The sequence below is a fragment of the Venturia canescens genome, chromosome 7 (assembly GCF_019457755.1).
Source record: "Venturia canescens isolate UGA chromosome 7, ASM1945775v1, whole genome shotgun sequence".
In the NCBI taxonomy this organism is placed as follows: Eukaryota; Metazoa; Arthropoda; class Insecta; order Hymenoptera; family Ichneumonidae; genus Venturia; species Venturia canescens.
This window is the reverse complement of record NC_057427.1, coordinates 3,749,068-3,757,696: the sequence shown is the minus strand read 5'-3', so window position 1 is coordinate 3,757,696 and position 8,629 is coordinate 3,749,068. Positions and strand designations below refer to the sequence as shown.

The 8,629-nt window shown below is 46.2% G+C and overlaps 1 long non-coding RNA gene across 1 annotated transcript; it reads left to right on the top strand.

The window, feature by feature from the left end:
* Nucleotides 1-1,219: 1,219 nt before the first annotated feature.
* LOC122413978 (uncharacterized) lies at nt 1,220-3,781 on the top strand. The gene is made up of 2 exons (XR_006261674.1): nt 1,220-1,469; nt 2,776-3,781. It is a non-coding gene; the product is annotated as an uncharacterized lncRNA (long non-coding RNA).
* Nucleotides 3,782-8,629: the final 4,848 nt, after the last annotated feature.

Sequence of the window (8,629 nt, the reverse complement as noted above, 5' to 3'; positions counted from 1 at the left end):
GAAAAGTTCGTGTCAACCAAATCCTCCAGTATTCACCAAACAATTTGGAGAGTGCATAATATACTAATTCCTCATTACAGCTCTGAAGCTGAATTGAAGGTACGTAAAAAATGAAAAGAAACTTTGCCCAAATCCGAGAGAGCCTGGAAAATCGCATAGTCGAAAATAGTCATGAGGAAAGAACTCAAACAAGTTTTCTGAATAAAACATATCAGTCGGCGAATGCTTCAACGAATCTTTGGGCATTCATCGATTTCCATTCGCGACTAATCAGTTTTCCAAACGAATTATTGACTCTAAATATTTCCAAGTACTTGCTGTTTCAAAACCAAAAGATCGGATGCCTCCACTGGACGAATGTAAAAATCGAAAAACGGAAATAAAGTCCAGATTTTGTCGAAGTCCGAAAGGAGCTTTTGCATGGAAACATTGATTGGCACGAAAAACCAACGTCGACAAGAATTAACGGAATTCGAAACAAATATCGATGTAACTGTAAAATTCTGATGAAGACAAAGGCATCGCCACGTTTCGAGGCTTGGTCAGGTGGAAAACTTTGCCGAGGGATTTTAGTTGAGTGAAGATAAACAAAGGATGAAAAAAAAAAAATAGGAAAAAAAGCTGAAAAACAATAAAGTAATCATTGGATGGTAGACCGGAGAGAAATTTGCAATTCAGCCGAGAGGTAAATCATCGAGTGCGTAGTGATAGCTGACCGTTGACGCTCGGAGGTATATTGGGGACTGGGGTTTTCAACTTTCCCCACCGGGAATCGAGCGGAATGTCCCTGGGGTTCGAGGAAATGGTGATTTCGGTGGGAGTGTGTCCGGGGTGGTTCGGGCTGCAGTGATGCATCCAGAGATGGAGGCAGAATTCGAAGTAATTTCAGCGCGTGGAAACGAGTCTACAGCCGAGTGGATGCTGGGGGGCGTGGGGGTGGATTTTTAGAAGGGGCCAAGCAGAGGTTGGGGTGGGGGCGAAAGAGTATCGAAAATTGGGTGTGTCGTATATTTTCATGATCTTTCCCATAGGCTTTAGTGCGCCATCGTCGATTCAGGGTGAACCCGCACCCTGTTGGACGCGAGCCCCTTTCGTGGAGCGAGGATCCCAGCCGAAGGTGTACCGAATGATCCGGGCGTCCGGGTCATCGACGTGGCGCTCCTCTCGCTCTCTCTTCCCTCTCTTCGAAAGCGTTGCATCGAACATCGCGGAAGCTCTCTCTTCGCACGCGGGGGCGCCGGTGGATGTGGGCCTCATATCGGTGTGTATAACGAAGAGAGAAAGAGATCAACGGCGGAGGGGGTGAAGGGAGAGTTTGGAAAATGCATCTACAGGGCGCGGTACAGGGACACGTGGTATACGAGAAATGGCGACACATTCGTGTTCCAGTCTCGATCGCAATACACAGCCTGTTCCAGGAGGAGGAGGAGGAGGACGACGACGGCGACGCTCAACCGTGGTCCGCGCGTGTACGTATATACGCGTCATCACGATTGTTATGTTCCAAGTCCAGGTTGCGAATCGCTTCGGTATCTATTTCTATGTATTCGTAAGGTGTGTACGCGCCCCGCTATCGCGCTCTATCCTTCTTAGTGATATATGCGCGAATGTGGAGGGAGAGGAGCAGGGAGAGAAAGAGATGGTGCCAAGGTACCCCATATCCAGGAACGTACACCATGGACGTTATGTGCCTACGGTGGATTTTGTGCTGCACTAGTATTAGAGTAGAATTTAGAGAGCGAGCGAGAGAGAGAGGAGCGAGCGTGTTGGAACATTATATAGTTTGGAGGGAACGAGCCTTCTCCCATTGGCCCCCCGCCCCGCAGTCCGCATCGTCCGGTCTCGAGGACCGGGGGTGGTGGCGGTTCCGTGCTGCAGTCATCGATTCAGGCAGTCATTGGCTGACTCCGCACGGCCGCCATTTTGAATGACTCCGGGATCAATACGCGTGGTGTGTGGAAAATAAAATGCCAGGGTTGCCTGCGTTGCAGCGTGTTGCCCTGGCTGGTGTGGTCGCCATCGGACCCCTACCTCACTCCTCTCTCTCTCTCTCTCTCTTTCTCTCTCTCTCACTCTCCCTTGAAAACTACCCCTCGGTGCGACGCTTCCTTGCCTCCTTCCTTCTCGCGCTCCGCGCTCCCTTGTCCATCCTCCACGACCCTTCTTCACCCCCTCGAACCTCCATTTCTCGGCTACCAACACCACCCTCATTGCCGACTCTCAGCACCCTTCTGGCGTCATCGTCATCGGCGTAGGCGTCTCCTAGGATTTTCGACTCGATTAAAAACCGGGCAGTCAAAACCTCTGGGACTGTAGTTTTATCAAATTCTCTCGGGGGACACAAGATTTTAGTGAGATTTTCAATATTTTTACTCTAAATAGGAATTCGGCGAGGGAAACTAGACGAAAGAGGTGAAAAAATCTGTCGGACTCGCTCCTATGATTTTTTATAAACAACCTGAATCAAGGGAATTTTAATAGAAAAAAATTAAATCAAGTTCGGCGTTATCGATGACAAGAAAAATTACAAATGCCTCGCCCTCTTGATGAATATTCAAAACAACACTCCTGGAATCTCTTTGCCTGTTTGGGTGCAGCGGACAAACGGCAACCCCTTTTTCCCAGCACCATGGAAAGAGTTACATGTGTGCATATCCGGTACACACATACGTACCTACCGATATACTTGCATGTAGAAATGTAATCATTCTATCCCTACTCCAGCCTCGATGGCGAGTTACCGAATGATTTTGCAATTCCGTTTATGTTTTCCAGGGTAATTGCGGAACGGGTATATACGTGTGAAGGGGGAAACAGAGAGAAAGAGAGACACCGAGAGGGAGAGAGCGGTTGAAGAGTCTGGTGTTTCGAGGGGATCAATACGGGAGGCATTTAGTTTCAAAATGGTGGGGAATCATCGTCATCGCCTAGCAGCGATGGTCATCGCTTCGGTCCAACAACTATTCCGGCGCCATGCGAGGGCTAAATCTTTGCCGATGTCTGCCTGCCTGCCTGCCTGCCCACCGCTTCGTTCATTTTTATCAAACATCAAAAAATCTTTCGCTGCGAACGAAATTCAGTCAAAGGGATACAAAAGTACAGAATTATTGGGAATGGGGGCGATTGCAGAGCCTTATTTACATTGAAATTATTCACCCTTGTGTGCATTTGCAATCATGAGAATTTAACTCAACATTAAATCCTTGTCCCGGGTCACTGATTTTCAATGATGCGTCGAGAGCCGTTCCTCCGTCATTGCAATTTTTGTTTTATGGGACCAGGTAACTAAAAATTATCGTCATCAACGGTTTGTGACTGTGTAGCGATTAAACGAACCTGCAGGTGCATTCGTTCGTTCAATGGAGTATTGATGAAACGAAACCATTGTTGTTAAAAACAGACAATGAAGGGCGAAACAAGAAGGGGGCAAATTTTAAGGGCCACCAACAACTGAACGACTCGATTCGATTCGATCGAGAGCAGAATCTCACCGCTGGGCAGTAAAAAATTGAGAATTTCAGACAAGTCGACGGAAAGGGGGTTGAACGTTGGGGCTTCGAGAGAGGCTCGTTGATATTTCTTTTCTCATGGGAAATCCGTCATTTCAATTTGCTCTTGCAACGTCAGCGTTCTCTGATTTGTAGCGTGAATAATTGTGGCTTTCGTACTTGAGTCATACCCAATCGTAAAATAGCTGAATATATAATTGGATTTGTTTACAGAAACATGTAATTAGTAGCATAGAATAATTGTATATAGTTAATAAAAAATGTTGTTGAAATTCATTGTTTGTACTCACGTTTTGAACCGAACTAACTGAAACAAGGACATAAGGCTCTCTTGGTAGCAACGACTTTTTTAGATCACATTTTTAGTTATTAAGAATTTTATCATTTCTTCATATCTCTTTAGTTTTTATTTTTTCCTTCCTTATTTTCTCTCGAGACTTTTTCTTTTTTTGTCTTCTTCTGTTCCCTCGTACTTTTTTTATTCCCCGACGAATTTACTTTTTCTCTTCTTTTCTTTTAAATTTACCCCCCGCTTTTAAAATCTAAAGATTTTTCTCAAAACTTGTTAAAAATATACTTTAGTCATATCTTTACAATTTTATTCGTCTAAAGAGTTAGGTTTTTGTTTGTTTGCAGCTTTGTTGTTTCTCCTCCCTTTGTTCCTTGACCGTACGTGTAGGTTTGTATTTTTCTTCTAAGGCAATGCTTTCTCCTTGTTTTTTCAAAATTTTTTTTTCCTTTTTTATTTTCGTTAATAATTTTGTTCTTCCTTCTCGCTCGTCCTCGCTTTCCACTCACTTTTAGGCTTCGATTTTTTTTTGGATTTTTTTCTTTCTTTTGTTTTTAGTTTCTTCTTATCACTCGTCGTTTTTTTTGGTTTTTTTTTGTTTTTTTTTTCTTGTTTTCGTTTATTTTTCAAAATTTCGAAATGAGACAAAAGTTCCGGCAAATCAACGATGATGAATTATAAATATATTTGGCGCGCGATCTTTTTTTCCGTTTTACTTTTTGCTTTTTCGATTGAATTTATTGTTTTTCGTTTTTTTTTTGTTTGGTTTGTTTTGTTAATCTTTTTGATATATTTTTGGTTTCGAAAGGTTTCAGAATTTGAGTTGTTTATCAGACTTTTGTTTTATTACACAGACAAAAATTCGGTATTTATACGTGTGTGACGTGTGCGTTTATATACGGTATGGTACTGATTTTTTGGTTGTTGTAATGTTCCTTTACAAACGGCGGAAATTAATTTTTCAATGAAATAATTACTATTGTAACACATAACAACACAGTGCGACGCGTCTGAAAAAGAAAATGCCGGACCGTGCACGGCCGGTCGGACGGTTCAGATGGAGGCCCTCGAGGGTACCCAAGAAGCTGGCTGCATCTCACGAAGCACGATCGGAGCCTAGTCCTAAATATTTTTCTACAAATTGTAAATAGCAGCGAAAGATTTCTGAAATTGAATGGCGCGAGGAGAAATTGAATCTCGATTGATTCGACGGGCACGGAATGTTCGAGAAATCGAATTCGCGAGTGTGCAACGCCCAAAGTCAGGTTCCTCAGGCCCCTCAAAATCACCCTAAAACAATTTTGGTATCGCGCGGAATAAAATAAGAGGACGAAGAATGCTCAAATTCGGGAAAGTAACGAAGAACGTAAACCCAAATAATGGTCTGAAGTTCCATGGACCAATAAGCTCTCGGAGCTTCGTTCCGGCAAACCTGAGAAAGGATCATTTGAATATCCCGGGGAGTCGCGGTTTGAAAAAGCCCGGTAAGAAGGGGTCCACGTGACCGTCTGAACGAATGAGCGTCTTTGGTGCGTCGGCAGACTCCCACCCAACCCCTTAGTTCAAAAGGCCTGTTCACCCGCTCCGCGCCCCTCCCCACTTCGTTGAGCGCCCTGGAACGTATCCTCGGCGTCTCTTGCGGACTCCCTTTCGCTATTTTCGCGCCAGCGTTGCGGCGTCGTTTCGGAGCGTCTGTAGCCTCTTGGCGCCGTACGCTGCTAAGACGCGGGTCCACGAAGGCTCTTTACCCCCTCCCACTTGGCCCATTCCAGCGCGAAATCTTCCTCGTGGGTAACCACGTTCCCGCGTCGCTTTCTCCGCACTTTTCTTCCCCTTTCGCGTTCATTTACGAGCAACCACGTGCCGCTAACCGGTGCAACGTAAGAGGTCGCGAGTCTTGCAAACTTTTTCGAATCTTCGCCTCGGACTTCCCAGCCTGACTTTCGATCGCGGCCCTCTGACGAAAAAACCTCAGGCAAAACATCACTTTAGCAAAAACCACGACGTTTCTGAACGCGGAATCGCGCTCCGTCGCTTTCACCCGAGTCCGCTCGCCGTCGAAATCACTCTTTCAACCTCACACATCAACGAAAACCCCCGGGAGAGCCGAAAAAAAGCAAACGAAAAGCGAGTTACGAAGGGAGAAACTAAAGAAATTCCACTGCTCCGATCATGGCTTCGATTCCTGATATAATCCAGCTCCGTTGGGAAACCACTCGATTCCTTTTGCTACGAAGGGCACTCCCCCCTTCCCGCAAGGAGATTGCACCCTCGCAGTACACGCGAACTAATCATCTTTAAACGATACGTTATCGCGCCTTTTTAAAATCTCGTCTCGCTCTCGTCAAACGATTATTGAAAAAAATCATGAATTATTCAATTAGCACGATTTAATCCCGAGATTTTGGTTATAACCTTAGATAGAGGCATTGCGAGCATCCCCGTGTCTGAGTAGCAACTGCGCCGTGGCCCCGTGCCGGGCGTCCCCACCTCACCTCGTTGGTCGCCTCGCCACACACCGCGCGCCTCGCGGCCACCTCACCAAAACCATCCAAACCCGTACCAACCCTCTCGGACAGCACGGGCCGGTCGTGCTGGTGCTGGCGCTTACCCCTGATCTCTCTCTCTCTCTCTTTCTCTCCCTCTTGCTCCGACGAGCATTCTCATGCGTTCATCCCCATCATCCCTTCGTTCTCCACGCTGGTTTCCTCTCGCTCGAACGCAGCCAATATCTATCTCGCTTTGTTAGAGTCCAGCGACGAGCGTGCTGAGTGGCCACCGCTGCCCTGATGGAACCCCGAGCTCGCACACACATCTCGAGCAGAATCCTCCAATTCAAAAGCAACCAACACCAGCCTCCTCTCGCCCAATACACACTCATCCGTCCGGCTATGACCAATATTCTCGACTCTCATCAACCCTCGAGACCGAGCGAGATGAAACAATCGGTTTATCTGTCGTTGAGCCTCGGTGTGCGCCACGCTTGTGTACGAATTCTCGACTATGTGCCTCCCGTTATATACCTGCGTACGTGAGTTGTACATGGCTTCGCACACACACACACATACACACACACACACAGCACACGAGTGCACTTTCGCTCCGAGAGAATGCACGCGGCAACACGAGGAACCATTTTACCGATACGAGTGCAACGCAAACCCATAGAACGAAACTATGAGCGGAGCCACATATACGCGGGGAAATTGTCCGTTCGTGTGTGCGCGTGTGTGAGCGGGTGCGCTGATCATTTTTAAAAGGTACGCCCGTATTTAAATTGCTACGGCAAATATATTTGTGTACAAATATACGAGGAGAATGGACGGTGAATAAGCACACGTAATTATTGTCGAAAAGCGTATTATTCAAGGGATTTTTCAAACTGATTTTGTACGTCGTATCTAAACGTAGCGATGTACGTGTGCCGAGATTTTTTTTTTCATTTTTCATTCACCGCGAGATTTTCATGGAATAGCTGAAATTTCGTTGGGAGGTTGGGTGTTTTAATATGCTAAATAATGCAGACTGCGTTCGGAATCGCAAGAATTTGCGTTGTTATTGGGAAAAGTATGCGCACATACCGACGATTGAAATTCGCGAATTAGCATCATTGGCCTGGCCTGAGGCTGTCGAATTACCCGGATTATAACATTGGTCCGGATCTCCGAGCGGCGGAAAAAAATCCTTTTAATCGTAACTGTAGCCCGAGATCAATTTTTGTTTTCCCGTTTGAGTAGTGAGAGGGGAAAAGTATTTTGGCTGTAAATCAAAGAATCTTCGTATGATCGTTTCGAAAAACGTTGGCGAGCAGCCGAAGGTCGTTTGTTCATCGCTGAAATTTCGAGTCTGCCAATCGAAGGGTCACTCACGAATGTTCGATAAAAGGATCGACACCGAAACTGCATTGATCCCGAACGGTGGTAAGGATCGAAGCTCGTGAACGGCGCAACAGCGACGGTTGCTATTGCTGCTCGAGCCACCGACGCGGTCGCCCTCGTATTTCGAATCGTAGCGTTGACCACAATCCGCGCGTCGCGCCTCGAGAAGGGCGGCCGTGCTTTGCCGGGTTGCTGGGAAATTCTGCGCCTGGATTCCTTCCCTGCAGGCCATCCTTTCCTTCGCTATTCTCCGCAATATCGCTGACTCACATCTACAACCGGCCATTACTACATTACTATGTACGATGTATACAGAATTTATATACCAGTAGGTACGACATCGTGAACGCCCTACGTTGTTACATCGTCATGTTCATTTGTCTCTATCTATCTCGCTCCCCTCTCACTTTTGTCTGTTTCTCTTGCACGTGGGGATTTATCCTTCGCCGTACACAGTCAGCCTCACAAATAACGGAAATTCTTCATCATAGCACGCCGTTAGGGGTTGTTGACGAGCCGTTGCAGGTCCAAAGGGAAAGAAAAAAAAACAGGAAAAATGTTTTTTGCTCTTTTTATTCGGGGGGGGGGGGGGGGCATCGGTAGGGAAGCTGCAATTTAAGGTTATCGCTGAATAATTGATGGAGCAAACGGCAATTCGGACTTGAACAAATTTTTAGAATTCGCGTAAAAAGTTATGCTTGGACGCTCTTCGTGTATTTTCTTTCGAGTCTCTTCGCTCAGTGCAGCCTCAGGGGGAATAGATTTTTTTGATCGAAACACCTCTGACGATCAGTTGGAGCAGTTGGAAAAGCCTGGACTTGAAAATAGAGGGGCAGCGATGTTTGGAGCTTCATTCACATCCGGATATTGGTTGGTCCTCGTGCAATCTATGGGAGTATTCATTTCTACGGTAATTGTACCAATTGTCTTAGAGGGCAGCCAAGACATCCGTC